The 13,685-nt window shown below is 37.9% G+C and overlaps 1 protein-coding gene across 3 annotated transcripts in view; it reads left to right on the top strand.

The window, feature by feature from the left end:
- The first annotated feature begins 13,288 nt into the window (after nt 1-13,288).
- The window catches only part of NUP93 (nucleoporin 93), a 95,831-nt gene continuing 95,434 nt past the window's right edge, over nt 13,289-13,685 (top strand). For all 3 annotated transcript variants that reach the window (XM_074211268.1, XM_074211270.1, XM_074211267.1), the window contains exon 1: nt 13,289-13,388. The gene's annotated coding sequence lies outside the window, so the exon portion shown is untranslated. The remainder of the gene's footprint in view (nt 13,389-13,685) is intronic.

Raw genomic sequence — 13,685 nt, 5'->3', positions numbered from 1 at the left:
TTGGATAACAATAACCAACTTTGGTCTTTCAGAGCAAAACAACAAACTATAATCTCTTTTTATATTTTTTCAATAAGTCTTCTTGGGGATAGGACCAATGTCTGTCAACATCTGGAACATCGAGAAAGAATATAGATAAGCTTCAGGGCATTGTCAATCAAGTTGAGCTTTTCTTTTGGCTAATTCTTCACCAGCAGTAATTTGTACAATTTGACATAAACGAAGTTGATAGAAGTCTGAAGAGCTGTTTTGAAACAACAACAGTGAAGTGATGAATAGGATGCTTTTTCTCCTCTCCACAGTCAATATGTTTAATAACAAATCAACTAAACAAACAGATGTTTCAAAAAAACCTCTTCAAAATGTTATTAGAAAGTTTTCTGCCTGGGATGATGACTAATTAAGATGTAGGATTCAGTCCTAATGTTACTTCAAAGAATTGGCACTAAACTCCACTGGGGGAAGAATAGGATTTTTTTTATACCAGAGTGGGCCAATGGGCAGCACATTATTAAGATCATTTAACGTGTTCCAAGCATAAGGCTGCTTAATCTTACAGATCACATGGTTTAGATGAAAGAATACCTTATTGGAAGATGGAAAAATCTAAGTCCCAGCTCTGTCATTTGCAATTAGCACGCATGATTGGGGCAAGTCACTTGCCCCTTTTGAGTGTCTGATTCCTCATCTTGCAAGGAGGAGATATTAATACTTCCAGTTATTGTTCAAATAAGTCTGCTCTGAAGATCAAATAAAATTAGCAAAATGTTTTGTTAACTGTAAATACTATGTAAGTATGAGAAGCTAAAGATCTCCTGAAGTTTCTTCTAAGCAGTTAGATTGATACTGTAGATGGGATGTAGGCCTTGGAAGAAGACCAGAGATCAAATATTAGCCTTGTAACACTGAACTTGTCACTTACCTTCTCTCTTTCTCAGTTTCCTTATCTATATAATGGAGATATTCATAGTTACCTATAGCTCAGTGTTGCATAATATTTGTAAAGAGCTTTGTACATTTTAAAAGGCTTTGTAAATGATAATAAAGTAATTAACATTTATATAGGCCTGCTATGTATGAGATACTCTAAGTGCTTTATAAATATTGTTTATTGTTCTCATTTAACAGCTGAAGAAACTGAGGCATCCAGAGATTAAGCAATTTGCTCAGGATTGCACATAGGGTAGGAAGTATCTCAGGCAGAATTTAAATTTAGATCTTCTTGACTTCAACTCAGTATTTTATCTGCTGGGCTGCTTTACTATTACTGTTATCATTATTATTACTATTATTATTATTATTATTATTATTATTTATTATTGTCACCTGGGACTTTGTTGATATTACACAGTGTCCTTTTGATTAAATTAGATACTCATGACAATAAAATCTTGCTAATTCAGAGCAAATTAGAAGAAATTGAGCCTAATTTTCTCTAAATTAGTCAACATTTTACATTGTAGTATATTATAATAATGAAATACATCATTTATTTCTTTTCAAGTACTTTATCTCATATAATCTAAGAAATAGAAGGTTAGGATTTAGGGCTGGAGGGAATCTTAGATTTTTTTATTCAATTTCCTTTTCTACCTTCCCCATTCCCCATTTTATAAAGAAGGAAAAGGAGGCCAGAGAAAGGAAGGAACACAATTAGGTTATGGCAGATCAGGTAATGAACACTCATCTGAGATGATGAGTTCATAGAACTTAGAAGAATTCTTTTAGAGATCAGCTAGGCCAGCTAATCCAGTTTACAGATAAAATCTGAGGCCCATAGAATTTAAATGATTTTATCCAAGGTCAGACATATCCCTAGACTCCAAGAAGGTAGCTTTTTATTTGAACAAAAAAAAATGAATCTTAAATGAAAAAAATGTAATTCATAAAGGCATATATTACATAATAAGCTCTAATAAACCAGGTCTTCAACTTGCTAGAATTAACTGCGCAATTAAGTACTTAAAGATCTTTTAACTCAATAAAAAAAATGTATATTGTGTCTATATTATCACAAATTTCAAATTAATAAGATTGAGGCAATTGTCATTTCCAGATCACAATAAATCATGTTAGCCCTTTTCCCTGAGAAATTAGCCAAAGAAATGTATTAATCAGTTTTGAATTCAGTTGAAACTGAAGGCATAACCTAGAGAAGTGGATATAAATCATTAAACTGGTAATTTGATTTACGCAGCTGATGAACACATTAACTGCACTGCTATAAAAGTACATGGGATCATTTTCAACAAGAAGGAAATTATCAAAAGACTTAAGCAGCAATTTATTTGGATTTCTAGTTTACATTTACCTGAAGAGTTATCTACAAAACTGATTTTTGGTAGCTCTCCAAATATTTTGTTATCAGATAATTTCCATTTTGTAAATGGATAGAATCTGTTAAGAAATCTTCCATTTTGACATCCCCATTGTATTAAAAGTGTAAGTTACAGTTCTTTCTAAAATAATATTTCAAATCTTTGCTATTTTATTTTGAATAATTACTTTTATTATTCATTCATTTCAGTCATTCCCGACTCTTCATGACCCCATTTGAGGTTTTCTTGGCAGTGATACTGGAATGGTTTATCATTTCCTTCTTTCAGTTCATTTTATAAGTGAGGAAACTGAGACAAATTACTTAAGTGACACACAGAGCTAGTAAGAAGCTAAAGCTGCAATTGAACTCAGGAAGCCTGAATTCAAGTCCAGCACACTATACACTACACCACCTAACTAGAGATCTAGACAGAAGTTGTTGATAAATGTTTAATAAGCAGCTTTCTGGGGATGGGGGGGGAAGGGTATGAAGGACACACTTTTCAGTTTAATTCATAGTATTAACATTTTTCCTATCATTTCTTTAAATCTAAACAATATAAAAATTAATCAAGCCATTGTAACATTTGTAACATTGTAACATTTAACAATTAGCTCTGGAGAGCTAGTTCCAGCCAACTCCAGAATACCCTTGGACATAGAGATCATCTAGCCAATCATATTCCCTTTATTTCACAGATGAGGAAACTGGGATTCAGAGAAGGAAATTATTTGACTAAGCTCATAGAACTAGTAAATAAATCCAAATGAGTTTTTATTCCAAAGTCATTGATCTTTTCATTAAGTTGCTAAGTAGTGTCCAACTCTTCATGACCCCATTTGGAATTTCTTGGCAAGGTGACTAAACTGGTTTGATATTTCCACCTCCAGCTCTTTCCATTATCCACTAACTTCAAAACAAATTGCTTTATTAAAAAAAAATCTTTCAGAATATTCAATCAGTCAAGAAATCAGCATTTAGTGTCTACTAGCCTAAGGCACTATACTAGGTCCTAGGGATTCAAAGAAATGTTATTCCCAAAGTTAGTCCAGTTGAATGATTAATTCTCCTTTAAATAGGTGGCATAGTGCATAGAGCCCTGGTCCTGGAATCCAGAGGACCCAAGTCCAAATTTGACCTCAGATACGTAATAATTGTCTAGTTTATCTTGTCTAGTTACTTAAGTCACTTAACCCATTGTTAAATAAGAAATAAAAAAAAAATTTTAAACTGTTTAATAAGTGATTTATTATTTTCCAAAAATTGTATGATCAATTCTGGACATAAAATCTCCTAACAAATTGTCAACCATTCCTCTGAGTGTTTTTTCTGTTTGTTCATTTATCTTTTGTTTTGTATTTTATCCTTTGCATTATTTCAAGAATTTTAAGAATCTATTGAAAATAAAATATGACCAAACCAGAATGTAATCTGAATTAAGCAGAGGAGAAGAGCTGTCAAAAGAGGTATAAGAAAGGGGTTTTCCCCCTTAATCAGAGATTTCTGACTTTTTCAATCTGACTTTTCCAAGGGCAGATGATGCATCAGAATTCTTTCATTTGCAGTGTCGTGGGGCATCTAGGTTCTGCAGTAGATAGAGCACCAGCTCTGGAGTCAGGAGGACCTGAGTTCAAATCCAGACTCAGACACTTAATAATTACCTAGCTATGTGGCCTTGGGTGAGTCACTTAACCCCATTGCCTTGCAAAAACCAAAACCAAAAAAAAAAAAATTTGCAGTGTCAAAGAAAAAGATTTATAAAATGCAAGTGGTGATGAATATATACCAAGATTCACCTAAAGTTCTCAATCAATGGTCTCTTCCAGTTCTAAAATCCTATGATCTCTCCCAATAAGCTTCAGTACATCACCAAGAACAGACACTTGCAAACTAGGTTGCTATATCTCGAGTGTCTTTGAAAGTTGCCACCATCAGATGGTAGTATTATAAATGTCAGATACCAGAAAAATCACACAGTTACATGTCACTAATGGGGCAATCTGAATGAAGCATATCCAGATGGCAAGGAAAGAAACAACCACATAGACCTGGGGGAGGGGAGAAGGGAGGAGATGGAGGGAACATAGATAGTTATGATGTTCTCTGAAAACCTTTTAGAGAATATCGGAAAGGTTTATTAAGAACTGTTTTCCACACATTTCCCTGAAAGCCCCACACCTGACACAGAAGCAACTTAATACAATTAGAAATTATCAGTTCCTGCTCACAAGGACTTTAAAAAAGTGTAAGTGATATGATGGCAGTGTTTCTCAGTTGTTTCATAGAGAAGTAATGTTTTGCCGTTGTTTCATGAGGCCCAACTCCTCATTAGTAATGCAAAGCATAGCACAGGGAAGATTTCCTGCCATAATGTCCTAGGTTTAAAATGTTCATACATAATGACAAAAACAATGCCATTCCAAAGATTAGCCAACCTACTTGAGCTTTCAGACCTGCTATGTAGTTTATTATTTATTGGCACTGAAACATTTCAATTCAATTCAACAAATGTTTATCAGGAGCCTACTACAGGCAAGGCATTATATTAGGAGCCGGGGATACAAAGACAATCACTACCCTCAAGAATCCTGCTTTTTAGGAGACGATTATAGTAACCTGCTGTTTGATAAACACAAAGAGTCCAGCTATTGGGATAAAAAAGTCTCTCTTTGATAAAAACTTCTGGGAAATTTGGAAGTTAGTATGGAAGAAACTTAGATTAGACCAACACCTCACACCCTTTACCAAGATAAGATCCAAATGGTTACAGGATTTAGACATAAAAAATAATACTATAAGCAGATTAGAAGATCAAGGACTAGTTTACCTGTCAGATCTATGGAAAGGGGAGCAGTTTATGACTAAGGAAGAGATGGAGAACATCACCAAAATAAACCAGATGATTTCAATTACATTAAATTAAAAAGCTTTTGCACAAATAAAATCACTGTAACAATATCAAAAGAAATGTAGTAAATTGGGAAACAATCTTTACAACTAATGATTCTGACAAAGGACTCATTTCTAAAATATACAGAGAACTGAATCATATTTTTAAAACAAAAAGCCATTCCCCAATTGACAAATGGTCAAAGTATATGCAAAGGCAATTTACAGATGAGGAGATCAAAGCAATCTATAGCCATATGAAAAATTGCTCTGAATCATTAATTATTAGATAAATGCAAATCAAAGCTTCTCTGAGGTATCACTTCACACCACTCAGACTGGCCAATATGACCAGAAAGGATAATGATCATTGTTGGAAGGGTTGTGGGAAATCTGGGACACTGTTACACTGTTGGTGGAGCTGTGAACTCATCCAAACTTTCCGGAGAGAAATTTGGAACTATGCCCAAAGGGCAACAAAAATGAGCATACTCTTTGACTCAGCAATACCATTACTGGGTCTATACCCTGAAGAGATGATGAAAAAGGGTAAAAACATCACTTGTACAAAAATATTCATAGCAGCCCTATTTGTGGTGGCAAAGAATTGGAAATCAAGTAAATGTCCTTCAATTGGGGAATGGCTTAGCAAACTGTGGTATATGTATGTTATGGAACACTATTGTTCTATTAGAAACCAGGAGGGACGGGATTTCATGGAAGCCTAGAGGGATTTGCATGAACTGATGCTGAGTGAGATGAGCAGAACCAGAAAAACACTGTACACCCTCACAGCAACATGGAGGTGATGATCAACCTTGATGGACTTGCTTGTTCCATCAGTGCAACAACCAGGGACAATTTTGGGCTGTCTGCAATGGAGAATACCATCTGTATCCAGATAAAGAGCCGTGGAGTTTGAACAAAGTTCGAGGACTATTCCCTTTAATTTAGGGGGGAAAAACCAGATACCTTATTGTCTGATTTTGTTATCTCATACTTTTTGTTTCTTCCTTAAGGATGATTTCTCTTTCATCCCACTCAATTTGGATCAATGTACAACATGGAAACAAAATAAAGACTGACTGCTTTCTGCGGGGGGAGGGAAGTAAGATTGGGAGAACAATTGTAAAACTCAAAACTCAAATAAAATCTTTAAAAATTAAAAAAAAAGAATCCTGCTTTTTCCTGGGAGACTATGACATGTGCATAAATAAATACAAAAATTAAAAATGCATAAAGAGGAGGTAGTACTTGAGGGATTCTAGGAAAGAGTAGAAGTGAACATGGAATGTATTATAGACATGGGAGACCACTTGTGCAAAGGTGCAAATATTGAAGAGGGGCTGTTTTTGCAGGTAGGGATTAATTTTCTGAATAGAAAATGAAACAGAAGAAGGAGAGAGAAAGAAGAAAAGGGAGAGGGAGAGAGGCAGAGACAGAGAGACGGGGAGAGAGAAGGGGAAAGAGATGGGGGAAGAGAGAGAGACAGACAGACAGAGAAATAGAGAGACAGGGATGGAGACAGAGACAGAATCAGAGAGTTATTTTACAGTTCTTTGGGGGCATGATTAATAGAATCCATAGTCATTCACACAATGGACTACTTCAGTTTAGGTCCTTGATTCTTCTTGAATGAACTATTGCAATGGCATCTTCTCTGGTCAACTTGTTTCTAGTTTCTCTTTTCTTTCCAAGTCATCAAGAAATGATTCTGCTAAAGGACATGTGCTGCCCTTAAACAAGAATGTTTACTGGCTCTCTATAGTCTATAGGAAAAATACAAACACCATTACTTAACATTTAAGGTCTTCCACTAACTTCCTGAAATCTGATTTCCTTACCTCATTTTTTCATTACTCCCTTTAATGCAGTCTGTGTTTCTGTTAAACAGGTCAACTAGCTGTTTTTCAAACTTGACCTAGGTCTCCTGCCTCCATGTTTTCTCAGAACTCTATAAAGATTTAAAATCTTCTCTTTCCTGATTTAGACCAATTGTAGGATGGCAGACCCTCCAAGACAAATACTGTGATCCCTGAAAAAATAAGGTTAGTCCTCATCAGCATGGGTATACACATATACATGTGTTCCTATGCTAAGTATACATGTAACACACACTGTGCAGATAGGTATGTATATGTACCATTTACATTTTGTGTATGTGTATTTGTGCATTGTATGTGTATGCATATGCATGAATGTCATATATGTGTGTGTTGAATGTGTGTATATGTGTTGTATATTTCTGTATGTGTTTATGCATCCAGCTTTATTAGGGTTAACTGAATGAGTTTTAGAGAGTTTTCTTACAAGACCCATCCTTGGCACCAGGAATATTGGTTGTTATGCTGATCAGAGTTCCTAAGTATTTTAAAGTTGATTTTATTACAATATTATTGTTGTGGTATAATTTTTTTTCTCCTGGTTCTGTTTACTTTACATCATTTCATATAGGTCTCCTCAAATTTCTCTGAAACCATCCTCTTCATCATATCATCATAATAGCATTCCACACTTAAATATCACAATTTCTTCAGCCATTCTCCAACTGATAGGTACTCCCTTAGATGATTATTTTTACTTCTCTCAAAAAAGCACCATAAATATTTTTGGACAACCTTGGTTAGAGTTTGTTTTCCTTCACACCAATCCCTTCCCTTAATCTACTCTCTACTCTTCTGCCTTCTCCCCTTATCTTCCTGTTTCCCTGTTGAGTGAAATGCATTTCTTTTCCCAACTATATATATTCTTCCTTTTTTTGATCAGTTCAGTTGAGAGTGAGGTTAAACTATCAGTTACTTTCCACCTTGTTTGTGTAGACTAAGTATGAGATAATTTACCCTACCTTTCTTTTTCTTCCTCTTCCTAGTATTGTTTCCTCCTCCTTTTCCATTCAAGATGTAACATCAAGATGTAACATAACAGAATTATTTCCAGATCTTCTGTTTAATTAGACTCTTTCTATGAACCATAATAAGATAGGATTCAGAGGAAACTCAGGTAAACTGACCTCTCCTTTATTAGAATGTAAGCAGTTTATCCTTCTTTAGTTACTTACGGTTTTTTATTCATCCTTATTTTTTTTAATATTTCTCCTAATTATTGTGTTTGAACTGAAGAATTTCTATGCAACTCTGGTCTTTTAATCAGTAATACTTGGGAATCTTCTATTTCATTAAAGAGCCTTTTTAGTCCCCTGTAGGATTATTCTCAGTTTTGTTGAGTAAGTTATTCTCTTTTTTTTTTTCCCCTTAGGTTTTTGCAAGGCAAATGGGGTTAAGTGGCTTGCCCAAGGCCACACAGCTAGGTAATTATTAAGTGTCTGAGGTCGGATTTGAACCCAGGTGCTCCTGACTCCAGGGTTGGTGCTCTATCCACTATGCCACCTAGCAGCCCCAAGTAAGTTATTTTTGATAGCTAGATTTCCTTTGCTTTCTGGAATATTGTATTCTAAGATCTTCATTCCTTTATTGTGATGATTGCTAAATTGTGTGTGGTTCCAAGTGTGAATCCTTGGTATTTGAATTTTTTTTCTGATTGCAATATATTTCCTTTAACCTGAAGGGTCTAAATTTTGCCACTAATATTCTCAGTAGTCTGGATTTCTTTCAGAGGATGACTGGTAGATTCTATTTCTACTCTGCCTCTGATTATCAGAAATCTGGCCGATTTTCTTTTAAGATTACTTGAAATAGGGGCAGCTAGGTGGTACAGTGGATAGAGCACCAGACCTGGAGTCAGGAGTACCTGGGTTCAAATCCGGCCCCAGACACTTAATAATTACCTAGCTGTGTGGCCTTGGGCAAGCCACTTAACCCCATTGCCTTGCAAAAAAAACTAAAAATAAAAAAAAAATAAGATTACTTGAAATAGTATGTCTAGGAGGTTTTTTTTTTTGACATAATATTCAGTTTGGTTATTCTTGCTTTTTCCTCAATCTATTTTCTAAGTAAGTTGTTTTTGCTTTGCGATACCTTTTATTTTTCAGGTTTTTGACTTCGTAATAATATTTCTTGTTGTCTCATGAAAATCATCGGTTTCTATTTGGCCCATTCTAATTTTCAGGAGGGTTTTTTTTTTTTTTGCATGGGCAACATCTGCAAGCTGTTAATTCCTTCTCCAATTCTTTCTTTCATAGCTCTCATTTCTTTCAATTTTTTCCTGTATAGCCCTATAGCTTTCAATTCATCTCTCTGTCTCCCTCTTTGTCTCTCTGTCTCTGTCACACACACACACACACACACATTCTGGGAAAGTTTTAACACTTCTGAGGAGAGAAGTGGATGAGAAGTGGAAGCAGAAAGGTAACAGAATCTTGAAATCCTAAGATCTCATTCTGTATAGTTGGAGGCAACAGAAGTAGAATGAATAGTGAAGAGTTCAAGGGGTAAGCAGAGAATGTAAGAATCAATAATTGGAAGAGGATCTGGAATCAAAGTACAATAAGCTACATTGGGGAGAAGGAAATCTGGACTTTTTCCTTCATTAGTATTGTGGGTCATAAGTACTATATGTGTGTATGTGTGTGTGTGTGTCTATGATTATTAGCTACCTAAATTGTTATTTTCCTACTTCAGGTTGGCTCTATATCCAAGTAATTGTATAGAATTCCTGTTGAAAATGGGAAAGTGGGGCACAGCTTATAAGAAACTTTTCTGGATAAAGATTGAGTATGAATTCTTCTTGCAATCATCATTGTGTCAATTAATTTGTTCTGTGTTCCATACCTTGCTAGTCTGGGTCTTTGTAGGAGAACTGAATATCCCTAAAAGTCAGGTAGAAATGAATGAACCCAGACAGTCTGAAGGTTTCTCTGAGTAGGAGTATGAGCTAAAACCTTACTGAAAAGGTTCCAAGATTGAAGTCTCTCTGAGCCCAGAGGTGTGGGTTCTGGAATATATTTTACAATTAATAAAATATTTTATAATTATATGATATTTTATATTTTCCAAAGCTCATCATTATGTTTTCTAGTCAGATTCAGTCAAGTTTGGATAGAAAGAAGAAGGAAAGAAAGAGATATGGAACTAGTCATACCTTTTCTATACAAGTCCCTAGGAAGAAGGTTAGCATAGTTTTGGATATGTGCAGGGGGTATGTGTAGATATGAATGGATGTTTCCCATAATGCCTAGGAAAGAAGAGAAGTTGTATTCTGGGAAGGGAATTTTAGGGGATGAAATGAAGCTTAGGGTTGCAGAATTGACTCAATAAGAAGATATATATTATTAAACCTAGTGGCAAAGAATGGCTGAGCCCAAAACAACATGGGCACTAAGCAATTTGTTTGGGCTGTGTAGAAACTCCAGGACAGGACTAGAATCTGAGATAGATACAGACTGGAAGCAAGAATACCAGAGAAAATGAGCAATGTATCCAAGGCTCTAAGCAGGCTACAAGAGGAAACAAAATTGTGGCAGTCCCTGAAGTTCCAAACTCTGCTCACACTACTAGAATATCCCCTTTGGTTGTTGTGAGTTTTGCTTCTGTGACTACACAGACTAATCTTTAGAAAGAGGAAAAAATAGGCCTGTTCTTTTGTTTATCCAGACTCAAAAATGAGTCCTCTTTCTGTTTTCCATACATTTTGTAAAAGATTATTCATATTCATAGATTTATTAAAAGATTTTTTTGCTGATAAGAAGGGTGAAAGTTAGAACTGGAAAAGGAAGATCTGACTATCCCATGTATAAGAGCTATAAAGGAACCAATTTAAGATACCTCTTGGTGGGACAAACATAAAGCATATTAATTTTTAATAGTTCCTCAAGATTAGACCTAATTTGTCTGTTAATAGGAAATTGAGCATCAAGGAGAGGCCCTAGAATATATGACTTTGATTTATGGTTTATATAGCTAAAATGCCCTGGAATATTAAGATTGCTTAACTATTTTTCTAACTAAATGAAACACCAAGAAACAAATGACATTCATAGCCTAGATCCAAGATTATATTATCACCAAATTTTGTCAATCACAAATTTAATTTTTATTCATCTATTACAAATATGACTTTTACTTTAAGACAGATTGAGGATTCTGTATAAATAAGGATCATCTCACTCATATTGAGGAAGTACCTCGTTGGAACAGGCTTCTCTCTGTTCCTCTAAATTCAGGGAGATGTTATAGATATAGTTTATCTAAATTTCTCAAACTTTATAATGAAGACTGCCAGTTTCTTTTTACAAAGAAAAGATAAGCATCAGATGATAACTATGTTAGGGATTTTGAACTAGGCGAATGACTGAACCCAAATAATTGCTATTAATGCATTGATATTCACCTGAAGGGAAGTTTCTAGTGAACTGCCAAAGGGCAAAGGGTTCCTCAATCTGTATTACTCAACAATTCTTTGGAAAAAGACATAAGGAAGAAAGAAAACCAGGAGAGCTTAACAAATATTAATTCATTTGATCCTCACAAAACCTTGGGAGGTAGGTGCTATAGTTGAGAAAACTGAGACACCAGAGGCTAAGTGATTAGCCCAGGATCACACAGTTAATAAGTGACAAAAACCCCAACTTAAACACAAATCTTTGTGACTCCATTCCCAGTGCTCTATCCACTGTTCTACCTAGTTGCTATAGCATAAATAAGCTTATCAAAATTGCAGATGACACAAAGGAAGAATAGCTAACACATTTGATGATAGGATTTTTTAAAAGATTTTATTTATTTTGAGTTTTACAATTTTTCTGCTAATCTTACTTCCCCCCCCCACAGAAGGCAATTTCCCAGTCTTTACATTGTTTCCATGGTATATACACTGATCCAAATTGCATATGATGAGAGAAATCATATCTTTAAGGAAGAAACATAGAGAATAAGAGATAGCAAGATCAGACAATAAGATATCAGTTTTTTTTTTCTAAATTAAAGGGAATAGTCCTTGGTCGTTGTTCAAACTCCATGGTTCTTTCTCTGGATACAGATGGTATTCTCCATCACAGACAGCCCCAATTTGTCCCTGATTGTTGCCCTGATGGAATGAATGAGTCCATATGATAGGATTCAGAAAGATGGGTCTTGGTGACTCAGAATGTTAGGCTGAAACCAATAATTTCAAAAATAATAGGAATAAATGTGAAATATTATACCATGCAGAGTTGTTGGGTAGTGAAGTGCTCTGGGTGCTGAGCTCGTAAGTGGGAAGACTCAGAAGAGATTCCTTTTTGTACACTGACCGCAGGACCCTGAGGGAGATGGATAATATCCTTCGGTCTCCATTTCCTCTTCTATAAACGGGGGTGATAATCGTGCCTTCCTTGCAGAGTCGGAATTATGAGAAGTATTTTTTTTTAGGTTTTTGCAAGGCAATGGGGATAAGTGGCTTGCCCAAGGCCACACAGCTAGGTCATTATTAAGTGTCAGAGGCCGGATTTGACCCCAGGTACTCCTGACTTCAGGGCTGGCGCTCTATCCACTGCATCACCTAGCCGCCCCTAGAGTCGGAATCATGAACGAGATTCCAGTGTCTTCCTTCTGTTAATGATTTTCTGTGTCTCCTGTGCATCGGTGGCTTGCTCTGTATCCGTGTGCGTCTGGCTGCGAGCTCCGCGGGGTCACTGGCCTCTCTGTATCCCCTGAATGTTCATGGAATTGATTCGTCATGACGTCACCAAGAGATGGCACGGGTAAGGTACTCTGCAAACTTTGAGATACCGCGCAAACATCAGTTGTTGTGATAATTAGCCATTACTACCACGCATTCACATAGGTACCAGCTGGGGAGGCTCGGCTTCACGGAAGAAGATCTAGGGAGCTGGAAGGCCCGCAAGGTCGGGGCGCGTCCAGGCCCGGCGGGATGAGAGACCAAAACCTGTCCCAGGGGTTGTGCGGGGTGGCATACCGCGCGGGGCGATCGATGGCGATCGATGGCGATCGATGGCGCTAGTCGTCCCTGCGGAGGAGGCGCCTGTGCCTCGTCCCCCGGCCGTCGCGTGCGGCTCGGGCCGCTCCCCGGGCGCGGGGGCTCCACGCGGGGCGCGCGCTTGTCCTTGTGCGCGCGCGCGCTCTCTCTCAATAAAGTTAATTAGGCGGCGTGCCGCGCGGAGGCTGCTGGGAAGGGCCCCTCTCTGCCAATCGGAAGGCGCCGGCCGGCGGCGCGAGAAGCGGCAGCTCCGCCCGCCCGCTGTGCTGCTCCTCTTCCCGGCCGGCTGCGGCGGCTGCAGGGCCAGGTAAGGAAGCCGCTTCTGGCCCGGCCCCCGTCCTGGGCCGCCGCGGGGCCCTGCCCCGGGCCGTGCCGCCTTTGCGCCCGGCGGCGGCGGCCCGGCCTGGCCGGCGCGGGCTCGTGCTCGGGTCCCCGCCCCCCACCCCGGCCTTGTCCCGGCCTCTGCCCTCCCGCCCCATTCCGCCCCGGAGGCGCCCGCCTGGAAGCCCCCGGGGAGGGGCCTCCTCATCCCCGGCCGCCTCCCCCGCCACGCGGCGCCCAGGCCGGCGGCCCTGCGTGAGCTGCTCACGCCGCAGGCGCCAGC

This window comes from Macrotis lagotis, chromosome 1 (genome assembly GCF_037893015.1).
Source record: "Macrotis lagotis isolate mMagLag1 chromosome 1, bilby.v1.9.chrom.fasta, whole genome shotgun sequence".
In the NCBI taxonomy this organism is placed as follows: Eukaryota; Metazoa; Chordata; class Mammalia; order Peramelemorphia; family Peramelidae; genus Macrotis; species Macrotis lagotis.
The sequence above is the reverse complement of the archived record's forward strand: the minus strand, read 5'-3'. Positions and strand labels throughout refer to the sequence as shown.